Source organism: Chenopodium quinoa, unplaced genomic scaffold (assembly GCF_001683475.1).
Source record: "Chenopodium quinoa cultivar QQ74 unplaced genomic scaffold, ASM168347v1, whole genome shotgun sequence".
Taxonomy (NCBI): domain Eukaryota; kingdom Viridiplantae; phylum Streptophyta; class Magnoliopsida; order Caryophyllales; family Amaranthaceae; genus Chenopodium; species Chenopodium quinoa.
This window is the reverse complement of record NW_018743955.1, coordinates 497,555-512,045: the sequence shown is the minus strand read 5'-3', so window position 1 is coordinate 512,045 and position 14,491 is coordinate 497,555. Positions and strand designations below refer to the sequence as shown.

Here is a 14,491-nt window from a genome sequence, read left to right as displayed (position 1 = left end):
TATGTATTTAGATAAACATTTAATTTAACGCTTACGTTGTGGTTAATGCCAAAGAGGAATAATGATGGATCTTCTTTCAATCGAGAATTATTCACAAGAAATGACCAACATTGAACTACATTGGCTTTTATCATTTGAGGAGGGAGGGGCTGTTGGAGCTAGGGATACTGTGTCATCCCTTGTCATCATGAGAGGAGCTTCATATTTCACAAGCTCTTCACTGTGCACATTTAAATGTTTATAGTAAATAAAATATTATTTAAAGTAAATTAAATATTAAATAAAGTAGATAGAATATCGGTTCAAAAAAAAAGTAGATAGAATATTTTTAAAATTAAAAAAATTCATGACTTACTCTTTGAATGCACAGTACTTCACAAAGCAGTAATCAGCCACTACTTGATACAGCTCTGGCATTTCATTCATTCTTGATTTGTTGCCTCTCATCGACTTTGAAACGAAATCAACTTCAACATATTTTTCTCCACAATCTACATTGATGTTAATCTTTGAAGCTATCTCTTGGTGAATGTCCTCAAGCACAATGGTTTTTTTTCTGTAACAGGTTGTTTATCACCATCACCTGAAATAAAACAGCAGATGTAGTTTCAAAGAAATCATACACTATCCACTATGGATTGATTAAATTAGTATTTACTTTTGTTAACATCTTACTTTCAATTGTTTTTTCTGTTGCTTTCTTTGTAAGTGTTGGCTGATTTTCTTCAACAACAGTATGCTTTAGGATACTCTAAGTGACTGAGCTTACTACATTAGTAAGATCTGCATCAACTGCCTGTTTATCAACTTTAGCCTCCTTCTCTTGTTTCTCTTCATTCTTCTCTTGTTCCTTTTCATTCTTCTTTTTCTCTTGTTCCTTCTTTTGTTCTTTTTCATTCTTCTCTTTCTCCTTCTCATCTTCCCTTTTCTCTTATTCCTTCTCTTGTTCATTCACTTCTTCCTATTCACTTTGTTCCTTCTCCTCTTTGTTGTCATTTTCTTCCTTTTCCTCCTCTTTTTCAGAATCTTCATTTTCATCATCCAGATCCTTTTCCTCCTCTTTTTCATAATCTTCATTTTCATCATCCAGATTGATAATTTTAGGATCATCTGCATCGTCTTGATTATCTCCGTTAGTTTTAGGATCAGTTTCAGAGTTTTTATGATGCTCCTCCCATGTTGACAAAAACACATTAGATACATCTCTCAAATCCTCATAAAGGCTTACTATTTCATCCATAGCCCTTTGTACTTTAGGGTCTTCCATCAGCCTTTGTGTTTTAGAAAACACTTGAGAATTTGATGCAGACACATTCAATTGTTGCTTTTTCATCTTCTCTGTATGTAACATTGCAAAGAGTGTTAAATCTCTAGCCAATAAATGCAGTTCTTATTCAATTTCCTTCAATAAAGTAAATAACAAAATTTATCATTACAATATTTTTAAACACAAATATAATTTACTTTTAAAGTTCATTTGTTTACTTTTTAGTGTACATTATTTACTTTATGTTTATCATTTACTAAACATTATTACTACTAGAAGCAGAGCAATTAAATATAATAAAAGTAAACAAACATGAAATAAAAGTAAAGAGAGTTTATTTTAAAGTAACTACAAGAAATCATTGGAAGTATACTCACATCTTTTGCAGCATCATATATTTCACTATCTGTCATGACACCTTCTGGTAGGTTGAATGACACTAATCTTCTCTCTCTGTCAGCAAAGTTTCTATAAGCATTCTCAACTACATCTCCCAAGTATGCTTGCTGACCTACTTTTCTACAAACTTGATAGAAATCCTTTTGGAGTTCTCCTTGACCAAAAGATGCCTTTGCTTCATTTGCAATTCTTTCTCTGACTTTCTCATCTGACCAATGCTTGATCAAGGGCAGTGTTGTTTTTTCAGGCTGCCCTCTGAATATAAGATGATGAAAGTAGACAAGTTGAAGAATCAGGTAACATCCACTGATTCCTGATCTTGATTCCTTGTGTTTCTTGTTCTTGAAGCTTCCCATTGCTTCGCACAGGTTATTCACCACATAACCACACCAATCCAGGTTATGTATCTCTTTTGCATTGTCTGGATAGTTGATTATCTTGTAATCAATCACTCGATTTGCAACAGGGGCCAAGAATGTGCTGCAAACATATATCACAACGAATCTTTTAAAATCCGCCCCTTCTTCCTTTAGAGTCTTTAATTAGTTCTCCAAATTATTCACAAAGATGTCATCACTTTCTGGAATTCCTAGCTAGCTTCTTCTTCCATTCCTTTTGAATCAACATGTTTGCTATAGGTTGCTTCATTAAGTGAAAAGTCACCTTGTTCTCAGTTACATGTGGAAGCAAGAAAATATCTTAAACATCATAGGAACTAACAGAAAACTCCTTCACCATGTCAATGTTGAGCATATAGTTGTTTTCATTGAAATGATGACAAAGCCATGGAAGCATCTTTTTTGAAACTCTTGTCAACTTCAGTTCAAGCAAGCCTCCAAAACCAACACTTATTATATCTGATTTTTGTCCCTCACTGAAATCTTTGATCAAATCAAAAATTGCATTGGGTCTGCAATGTGTTTTCTTGATTTCCAAATTACCATCATCATCATCATCACTTCCATCTTTAACTTCAAAAACTTCATGTACCGCCTTATCAGAAATGTCAAGCTTCATTTTCTTCTTTAAATGAGATTTTCCCTTTTTTCAGTCTTCTTTTGATGATCCATCATAATCCTCATTCTGATCTACTTCTGGTTCGTAATTGCTATCTTTAACTTCAGCTTTTGTTCTTTTCTTTGTTTCTATAATTTGTTAAACTAGAAGATATTAAAACATTTACTTTTAAAATTATAATATTCAAGAACAAACAATCTAATTCACAACATATCAATCTAAGTTAAGATCCTAATACAATAAATTTTTATAAACCTTCTGAAGGTTCTAGTTCCTTAAGCCTTCTCTTTATCAGTAATTGCTTTTTAGAAATCCTTTGAAGTGTAGCACCTAATACAGTTAAGTACAAACATATAAAACATGTTAAATAACTTTTAAAACATATATATTTACTTTATAAACATATTTATTTACTTTATTAAACTTATCAGTTACTTTTATGATCAATCACGTATTATTATGCATCATAATATTTATATTGACATCATAGACATATAAAGGTAAATAGTTTACTTCATAATTGTTTCTATTTACTTTATAAAATGAATCATTTACTTTAAGATTTATACCATGGAGTAATAGATTCATTTACTTTATAAATTTAATGCAGAACATATGATTCTAACTTTAGATTCTGATTTAATAAACTTTTATGAACCTTTTGATGGTTCTAGTTCCTTAAGCCTTCTCTTTATCAATTTTTGCTTTTTGAAATCCTTTCAAGCTTAGAACCTAATACAGTTAATTTGCACATTGAGTTTATGGTAATACAAGGAGTTTGTAAGTATACAACATGTTAAAGACTTTTCAAACATATATATTTACTTTATAAGATTTTTTGTTTATTTACTAAACTTACCATTTACTTTTTAAATTTATATATGATATTTCTATCAATATTATGAGTATATGAATACAAAACTAGTTAAATTTCTATAAAAACATATATGTTTACTTTATAAACCTTTTTTCTTTACTTTATTAAAGTTATCATTTACTTTTATATTCAATCATGTAATAGTATGCATCGTTAAATTTATAACATAGACTTATGAAGATAAATGCTTTTGTAATGCCCTGAAATTTCGTGCTAGAAAATTTCATTCCTATTTACCTTTAATCTATATTTTGTTATAAATCATTTCATTATCTTAAGTTTATTATATATAATTTATATTTCAGTATTTAAATTTTTATTGTTAATCTAATTTGAATTCAATTTCTTAAACAATCGACTTCTTTCGCTTGCCTCGTTTTTGACCGAATTGTTATTGTTTAAACTAGAAGGTTATAGGTGTGCTTGGGCCTTGTGATAGGCGAGCGGGTTTCTGTAATTAGGGGCCTAATAAGTTTTCTTCATAAGCTAATAACCTACACCTAAGTGAGCCCAAAGAGGGATCATGTTACATTAGTTATTGAGACTTGATTTAAGGGGCTTAAGGGAGCCCATTTTCCTCTCTTCTCACGCAGCTGATAGGGGGATTAAAAGACAGATTATCTAACCTAAGTAACCTCCCATTTACTCCTCATTACTTCCCCCCCCCTTAATTATGCCTTAACACTTGCTCTTCCTCTTCCCTTTCTCACGTACGAAAAGGCTTCACAAAACAATGATCTTCACTCCTTTCACACGCTACACAAAAATCATCTCTCTTCCTCTAAATTTTCGTGGTCCTCAAAGGTTTTATCAAGGGTAAATGAAGGGTCTTCTTGCTGTGTAATTTATCAACAAAATCGTGGTGGAATATTTCCATTGAAGCAAGGGAATCAAGGAGAAACAAGGCAAGGCTTGTTTGGGCGTGTGGTTTTCGTGGGTTTCAAAGGGGATTTTCGTGGGTCTTCTGCTCCTTTTTCTAAGTCTTTAATCAAGTCACGCTTCAAAGGTAACTAGTACAATCCCTTAGATTAGGAATTCTAATGTTTAGAGTTGATTACAGGATTAAAATCATGTTAGGGTTAGGAATGGTTTCAATTTTCGTATGTAGTGAGTATGTCAGTTTTTGGAATGGACTTGGCCTTATTTTATGTGTGTAACACATGAATTTCATGCCTAGTTTGGTTTACTATCAATCCCTAATTATTTTATGATGTTTTTGATGTGTTTATATCAAGTTATCACATGATTTTGGGGCTTACAAGCATGTTGTACGTGACTGATGTCTGCGTGTAAAACTTGGGTTTCTGCAGTGATTTCTGGTCGTGATTAAGCATTGATTTCAACGATTTTATTTTATAATATTGTAGAGGATTGTTTTACAATCGTTTTGATATATTATGGGTAAAATTCGGAGGTGTTTAAGGCCACAAAATGACTGAAATTGTGAGCCAATGTAGTGCTGTCGGTGCTGTTTTGGACGTGTGAGTAGCAGTATTTTAGGGCGTGATAAACTCTTTTTATTGTGTTTTATTGAACATATATCTTCTAGATTATCATGTTAGGATTGTTATGAGCTTATATTATAGTGAAATTCCATGTTTTTAGGCAATTCTACCGTTTATACGAGCATGTATTCTGATTTGTTAATCTGTCATGGCAGCTTGTGTATCTTGTGTCCTTAAGCCTTAAATTAATTATCTTGATTGATTTTATTGCCTAATTTGAATTAGCATCATGTTAGGATATTCCCCTAAATTGTTTTGGCATGATTTATGGAATTTTTATTGTGAGTATTATATATTTGAATTTATATTTTAAATAAGTGATGTGTAAATTTTTGGGTATTAGAAACCCCTAAAGTAAAATATTTTAATGTGTGTGTTTGGAATTGTGTGAGTTGTAATTGTATTGTCGACGTCGTAATGCTTTAGAGAAGAATAACACTGTCTTTAGCATTAGTTCGCCAAGAGTTGTGAATGCACTTAATTGTTGAATTCTGATAATTAATTATATTCCCGAACTCACACGATACCTTTTGTGGTTATTAAGTTTCAATGTGTTTTGAATTGGAGTTTCAATTAAATTTAAGAAATATGATTTTTCTTATGCAGTTTTAATTGAGTGTAAGACCATTTAGGCTTCTCTACAGATTTCATAGTGAAATATATTATATTATCTATTTTAATTGGTTTTCAATTGTGTGTGGGGCCATAGTTGGGTGTGAGGCCGAGTTGCTTCCCGATGATAAATGAACATGCTAACTACTTTGATTGCGAGTCTTAGGTAGCTCAACCTGGGTTAATTATTGTCGTCCGGGGGTGTGTAAGACCTTATAGGCATCTACCCATAACCGGGAGTTGGCCAATCTTAGACACGGTCTCTGCGAGATGACCGGGGGTTCGTCATGACAAACCTTAGGAAGTAGATTGCGAGGCCACTAACGTTCCCTCCGTGCCAATTTTGCTGTTTGAATGATTTTTGAACGGATTATGAAATTTTATGAAGTATATATATATTTTTGAGGTTATATGAAATTTTGCTTTAGTTTGGTTTATTTGATTTTGTTTTCAAAGATAATTTTCGTGATTTGTGTGGTTGAGTGTAAGTGATTTCTTACTTGTAATTTAATTTCTAAACCTTATTATTACTGATTTGAGGGAGAACTACTAGTTGCTCCCCACTGATTGTGGAATTTTTGTGGTTGTTTCAGATGCAGAGTGATGTTAGGTTATGTGCCGTTGGGCCGGGTTTGAGTAGGCCTTAGGCCACCTTAAGTTATACTTTTGAATGCTTTGGTTTGGTTTGGCTTGTTTGAATTGTTTGTGTGGATTCTCTTAACTGAGTTTGGCTTGAATACGTTTTGGGATTTGCCGATAAGGGTTGTTCTGCCCTTGGCTTCTTGTAATTTCAAGTTTATCTAACTTTTGTTCGCTTAGTCGAGTTCTTTTTTCTTGAGCCTCAATTGCCACATTTAGACCCGTTTAGGTTTAAATACACTAAAATCCAATGTCTATGCTCCAAGTAGATCACATAGACTTAAGTTAACATCCGATAGTGACAAAGTGACCTCCGTCACGGCGTATTTCCGCTAACGCCAATATTTGTATAAGGACGGGGTGTTACAGCTTTTATAACTTTTTCTATTTACTTTATCAAATAATTATTGTACTTCAAGTTTTTATACCTTTAATTTGAGATTCCTTTGAATTTGATGCTTTCTTTGGAGATTTCTTCTGTGTTGCAGGAACTTTCATGACTGTAGGAGAATTTTTGGCTAGTGGAGATTTCTTGGCTATAGGAGCTTTTTTTCTTGTAGCGGCCTTCTTTGCGCAGGATTTTCCTTTGCTGCATCTGGTTGTGTTGGAGGTTTTTTTTTTTGCAACATTTTTCTTTGTAGTTTTCGTCATTTTAATCTGTTTGCAATTCAAAATAAAAATGAATCATACTTTATTTATATTCTTTGGTTTTATATTTCCTGATATATATATATATATATACACTTTCAAATCAAATCTTGTTATTATAATAACAGCAACTGAAATGGTTTCCATACATGCAACATTTCGAAACAAAAAAATCAGAATTCATTCAACCACATCAATTTTTTAAATAATACACAAGTCATAATAGGTAATGAGACTATCATAACTTAATAAAACTATAGTGGCTCTAGATACAAATTAGGGCCTATTGGTCTTAACTGCAAATTCATTGAAAACGTGCAGATTGTTTTAGTTGTATTCAACCTCTAGGTTTAGCAATTATCCATTCCTAATAACTTTGGACAATTTTTGAAAAAATTACATACATGTTTAATTAATACACAAGCCATAATAGACAAACCACATCAATTTCTTGATTATACACAAGCCATAATAGACAAACCACATCAATTTCTTGATTATACACAAGCCATAATAGCTACAGATTTCACAATAAGTCATTAACTTTTAATCAATTTAAAGTTACTATTAGCCAATTTCTATCTACTTGTAAAAATAATCCCTTCAAAATTAAAACAAACTACAGAAACTCAAAGGAAAATACTCCAAACTTATGATTTTATTTTGGTGACTTTAAATTACTTTTTATCAACTTTTATTTGACTTCTTTTTACTATTAGCAACAATTACTCACAAATTAACCAAAATTACTCTAAATTAGTAGCAATAGAACTAAAAGTACTCAAATTCATAAATATAAACAGATCTAAAGTTTTAAGAATATTCATTTTAAAAAATTTTGTTATAATTTTATACCAAAATTTGTTAAAATAAACTGATATAAATTTATGTCAAAATTCGTAAAAAAATAAATGAATAAATAAATAAAAGAACCTTTGATCAACTTCGAATTAATTTCTTATCAGTTTTAAACTAAATTACAACAAATTTAAACAGAATTGAAAAAGTAAATCAAACATAATTTGAAAAAACAAACAAGATTCTAAATATACCTGACTATCAAGAAAATCAAACTTAATATCACCAAAATTGAACTTTAAACTACTCCGATTCAACATCTGCTACTTCAAATTTAACATAATCAAGCAAAAAATAAAAACAAAAATAAATAATAAATTGCAACAAAATTAGACGAAAGGGTATGAACTTCAAAGTTTTGATGTAATACCTAATATTCGCCAATTTTTAAAAATTTTATAAAATTTTTGTTTTGAAACTGAAAAATGTAGACAGTAGAACTTAAAATTGTAATTATATAGTGAAATTAAGCAGTTCAATTGACGGTTATGGAGGTTTTTCGAAGGTTTAGAGCAGTTAAAAATGGCAAAAAAGAGAGGGAAAATGGCGGAGGAGAGAGAGACAGGAAAGAGAAAATGACGCTTGAATTTCGTGACTCATTCAATTAGTCTGAACAAATTTAGGCAGTTAGATCGCGCGCTGCTTCGCTTACATCTAACGGTCCAAATTTGTTCCTAGTTCCTATTATATGATTGGTTCTATATATATATATATATAATATATATATATATATATATATATATTCTGTGTGTGTGTGTGTGTGTATACATATACATATACATATACATATACATATACATATATATATAAATATATATATATACACACATATATATACATATGTTCAGCTGAAAACAAGGCTTATGCTGAAAACAAGTCTTATGCTGAAAACAACAAATCTCAACCATTCATTATTAGCACAAAAGATCAGACGGTTCAAAAGCTCCAACCTTACATATAATCATGTCAATCGCTTTAAAGGTCACTATATACTAAATTAAGGTAATTTTATCTAAATTGACGACATTTACATAGAGTCACTATAAATAAAAATAACGTAACCAAATCAATTTTGAGTTTTTGACGATAATTACATAGAGGTCACTATATACAAAAATAAGGTAATCATATCAATTTATATTAAATTTGATGATATTTACTCATGTATTTACTCATATATAAAAATAAGGTAACAATATCAATTTTGAAAACGCTTGCACAGAGGTCACTATATATAAAAATAAAGTTACTTTATCAATTTTGACACATTTACACAAAGGTCACTATATATAAAAATAAGGTAACTATATACATTAAGGTAACTATATACAAAAATAAGGTAATTATATCAATTTTGACCACATTTGCATTAAAGTCACTATGTACAAAAATAGTGCAACTATATATCAATTTTGACCACATTTACATAAAAGGTCACTATATAAAAACAAGATAACTATATCAATTTTGATGATAACCTCCAACCAAAGTCAAGCAACACCCAATCTACGAGCCACTTGGATTCCATACCTTGCTGCCACGACTTCTTCATCCTCCATATTCCACCTTCTTGACATACGTCGTTACCTCTCTCCTCTCATTACAAGAAAAAAAAACCAAGGCCCACATATTTTGCCATTTGCTGCCCAAATGTGCATCCACATTCACCTTTGTGACACCCATAGTAGGTCGAATCCATGCTACAACCAAAGAGAAATCGGCTTACAAACACCTTCTTAGTATAGAGGCTATAATCAGCAACAAGCTTAGTAAAACTCACTGTTCTCGTCAAAAAAAAATGAAAAGAAAACTCACTGTTGTTTGGACATCGTTGTGCAGCAAGTTCTCATGTCTTGCCATGTTCTTACAGTACCATATATGACCATGCTAGTGCACATAGTACAATTGTTGAGCAAAGCCATGAAAATTTACGAGTATGACGACGAAACGAACAACAACATATAATAAGGCAAGGCTTATGGAGCTCCTGCCATTAATACTAAACATGTACTCCTATGATTAAGAAAATAAAAACATGTACTCCTATGATTTTCTAATTTACTCATTAGAAGATTAATTTTAGACCTAAGTAACACCTCAAATGTTAACACTCAAATTGCAAATTCAATAGAAATGAATAATTCAACTCTCGCAAAATTCAAGCAAACATGCTTTTCGGTCAAAAATAATCGACAAAATAAAAATATAAACAAAGACAATACTCACCATTATCAAACAAAATTTCTAGACCATTTATCAATATCATAGTCGAAATTTAGCTGCAAAATCATCACCAATACACATAAAAACCTAATTTACTAAAAATCAAGCACAATCAAACAAAATAAAACTCAAAAAAACTCCTATAAAATTGAAACTGAAGTCTAAACTCAAAAAAATTCGAATCGAAAATATCAATTTGATTTGCTAAAAATAACATGCTAGCTCAAAAACTAACAATCGAAGAATTCCTGAAAAAAGGGAAAATTACAAAATCAAACAAAAAAATAACTCAAAAATTTACACAAATGAAGCTCAAAACTACACAGACGAAACTGAAATTCAACTCAAAACTCAAAAATTTCAAATCGGAAAATCAATTTGATTTAAATTACTCAAATAAAGCAAAATTAAAAATGATTTACTCACTTGATAGATTGAAGACGATAATGGCAGCGAATTTGTTAACGAATCGAAGCAATCACAACTGTTAATTGAAGTAGAAGCATGAAGACTTGAAGAATTGAGAAATTAGGAGAGAGAAAGAGAGGAGTGATAAAATGACGCATGAAAATGAAGGAGGAGAGAGAAAGTAAAGGTTTTGTGTGTAATGGAAAAAAATCCCCACTTGTTAGATTTGATGAGTCAATCAACGGTCCAGATGAAACGTTTTCAATTTTCAGATTTAGTCTTGTTTTTACGTAATCCTCTTCCTATATATATATATATGTACGTACGTACATATATACGTATATATGTATATACATATGTATATATATATGTACATATGTATGTATATATATTATTATATATATTATATATACATATATGTATATATATATATATGTATATGTATATATATATGTGTGTGTGTATATATATATATACGTATATATATGTATGTATGCGTAGTGAATATTTCTAGCATTACCCCAGACTTGAACCCCACTGTGATCATACACTTAAGTATGGTGACGTCCAAAGGGAAGGAAGCTAGAGCAAAAGAGTCGCCAACAAGCTTTAGGAACTTGTAAACCGTTCACAGGGTGAAGGTTACACCCCTTAACGATCCATGCGATCGTCAACTCCAATAGGTACGAGTTCAATCTATAAGAGAAAGAACCCGCCCTATAAAATAGGCCTCTACTTTATTCTACTCGTATTCTTGTGTGCTTTCTAAATAACATGCAATCATTAGATTTAACCCTAAACATTTTTAGTCTATGTTGGTTGAATATTAATGCACAAACAAATCTATTATTGGCGATCATTTGAATTAAAATCATATTAGCCTAAACCAAATTATTAATTATCTTATTAGGCATGATTTCAAGTACAAATTCCCTTTAAACATGCAAAAAAGGCGTGATCAAGCAATAACAATAATATATATCAAGCAACATGATAATTATCAATAATAATAATAACAACACTAACAATCATCATTATAACAATCTTAATCATAATAATAATCATAATCATATCAACGCTAAAGCATAGTAATAATAGCAAGATCCTAGTACTAACATGCTATTAGAAAGAAGGAAAAGGCCATCTAAACATGATTCTAGAAAGCATTAATAACATCTTAACATGATACTAGGAATTAATCAAATCTAAACATGCTTTCTACATCGAAATAATAGGGAGTAAGCTACTTACTTACTTTGAAGCCTCGTACCTCTTTCTAATAACAAAGTACACGCGTTAGTAAACTTCAATGAAAATAATAAATTAAAGAATTAAATTATATAATTGAAAGAAAGAGTTAAAAAGTTTAGACTGGATTTGGGACCAAACCCTCAGAAATTATCAACCTTTCACGTCTAGGGCGAAGGCAACTTCGAACTTGGTTAGGCGTGTCTAGATCTTGTGAATGCGGAATTGTGTTTGCAAAAGGGTTGGTTTAGAAAGAGAGAGAGAGAGAATCAAGGAATTCTTGATGAGAGTTGATGATTGAAAACGGAGGTCCAAGGACCCTATTTATAGGAAAATAGTCCAAAAACGATAGAGAATAATTAGGGTTCAACATGGAATAAAACTGTCATCTGTCTTCAGGGCTAGACGCTAGCACCGTCGCCAGGCGACAGGACCAGTGCCAGGCGCTGCATCCCAGCACCAGGCGACAAACTGGCGACGCACTCTGTTGATTGGCACTAATTAAAAGATAAAACGTGCTTTGTACGAAATCCTTTTCCTCATATATTTAAGTAATTAGACTCCGCGTTAAACAATTTTTAGATCAGATTTATAAAAATAAAACACTTATTTTATTCCAAATAAAACTCTTTAAAATATAATTTTCAATCCTAATTCCATTAGGATTTAAGAGAACCTTCTAGATAATTCTAGAAGACTATAATCAATCATAATAGCTTTAGGAATGATAAATAATAATAGGCCCTCCTCTAGATCATTGGGCCGCATGTAAGAACCAAATCGGGCCCAATTTAGTATTTCAGCCATAACTTCCTCATTTTTCATCGGAATTGGGCTTATAATATATCGTTGGAAAGCTCTTTTCGAGCCCAATCCATCTACACTATTATTGGACCCTTGTCATGGACCTAATTAAATTGGACTGGCTATTTTCATAAATAGAGCAGGTTTTCGAAAACAGAAAGAAAGAGTTTTTAATAAAAACTACCGCAACACTAGGCTTTTCACACTTTCACTTCATTCGATTAACATTCGATGCGAAAGGTATTCATCACTGGGTTTGGTTTTGGGGAGCCACAATTGGGTGTCTACAGTATGTATATATCTATATGTATATATGTACTATTGTCAAATTTCAAACCAAAACCGTTTAACTGCCCAAATCCAACCGACCCAAATGAGAACTGAACCGATTAAAACCGTTTCTTTAAAACCGAAAACCGACCCGAACCGCATTTTAGTAAACCTGAAACCGAACCAATCCGAGTAATGTTAAACCGTTTAAGAACCGAACATGTTAACGAAGCGAACCAAATCTAAACCAAACCGAAAAAGAATCAAACCGTATCTAACCCGAAACCGCTTCCAACCCGAAACCGTTTGAACCGGCATACAAACCGCTTACACCGAACCGTTAGCAAACTGCTACCCGTTTGTACCGAACCGTTTAAAAACCGAACTTATTATAAACCGAACTACTTATAAACCGACCCGTTTATGAACCAAACTGCTTATAAATCGAATGGTTTTCAAACTTTTTCTGTATGTAATAATAATTTTTTTTTTGGTGCACTTTTTTATGTAATTATATGGATTAAGTATTAGAAATCTTAGAATATATTTAGCATATATTTCATACTTATCGATTTTTCTTGAGACCCTATACTTATCATATTAATTGTATATATCTTAGTTAATGATGACTCCCCTTAGAAATAGCACTTTGTTAGCTAATCCTTGAGTATTGTATTATCAAAACAAGGAATATATACATGAGTTACAAATTTACTAGCTATAAGTTAGGCATAGAACGAATATGTTAATGGTTTGCTACATTTGCTACATGTAATGGCAGAATATTGACTAGCCTAAACAGCTAACAAAATGCATATTCTAAACAATTGATTTTTTGAAACCGAAAACCGACCCGAACCGTAATTTAGTAAGCTCAAAATGAAACCGATCAACCAGTTATAAATTGAACCGAAAAAGAACCGAACCAATTATAAACTGAACCGAAAAAGAACCGAACCAGTTATAAACCAAACCAAAAAAGAATCGAACTGTTACTAAGCCGAAACCGTTTCCAACCTTGAAACTGTTTGAGCCGGGATAAAAACCGTTTACGCCGAACCGTTAACAAACCGCAACCTGTTTGCACCGAACCGTTTACTACCCAGACTGTTTACAACCCGAACCTAATTAAAACCACTCAAGAATAAACCAAAACCGAATCAAACCGATAACTATTTAAACCACTCAAGAGTATTCAATTCTTGTGTTGAACTTATTTATGCTTTGATATTTCATTTATGTTTTGGATTTTGATTGGTTTTAAATAAGGGGCTTTATGGTTCCAATTTGTAAGCTTTGACTTATTCGTTTTCTAAAATATGTTATTTTAAAGACTTATGTTTGGTTTTCTGCTGCGATACTTTGATAAAGCCTTAACGTTTTAACACGTGGCGATAACATGCCAATGGTTCTCCTCTATTTTATTTAAATTAAGTGGTTTAAAAAAAAGGAGAATTATTAGGGTGTTACAAACGTACTCATTAGTGCAATGTTCCCAAACTTAGATAAAATACCTCTTTATGGATAGTGTAGTGTTCCCAAACCCATGATGTACGCGTACCCTTACTAATTTTAGAATCAGGTGTATCTTTTGTGACAAGTTCATCATCCATAGATTTAGAAAATAGAGAATCATTATCAGCTCTTTCAGAATTAACATTTTGAGAATTGACATCCACATCTGTAAATATAAATGCATAAATTAGTTTAAGAAAT

At 31.6% G+C, this 14,491-nt stretch overlaps 1 long non-coding RNA gene across 1 annotated transcript; it reads right to left on the bottom strand.

The window, feature by feature from the left end:
- Positions 1 to 9,110: 9,110 nt before the first annotated feature.
- LOC110689135 lies at positions 9,111 to 10,660 on the bottom strand. The gene is made up of 2 exons (XR_002504809.1): positions 10,472 to 10,660; positions 9,111 to 9,522 (listed from the first exon to the last, which is right to left on the bottom strand). It is a non-coding gene; the product is annotated as an uncharacterized LOC110689135 (long non-coding RNA).
- Between the last annotated feature and the right edge of the window lie 3,831 nt (positions 10,661 to 14,491).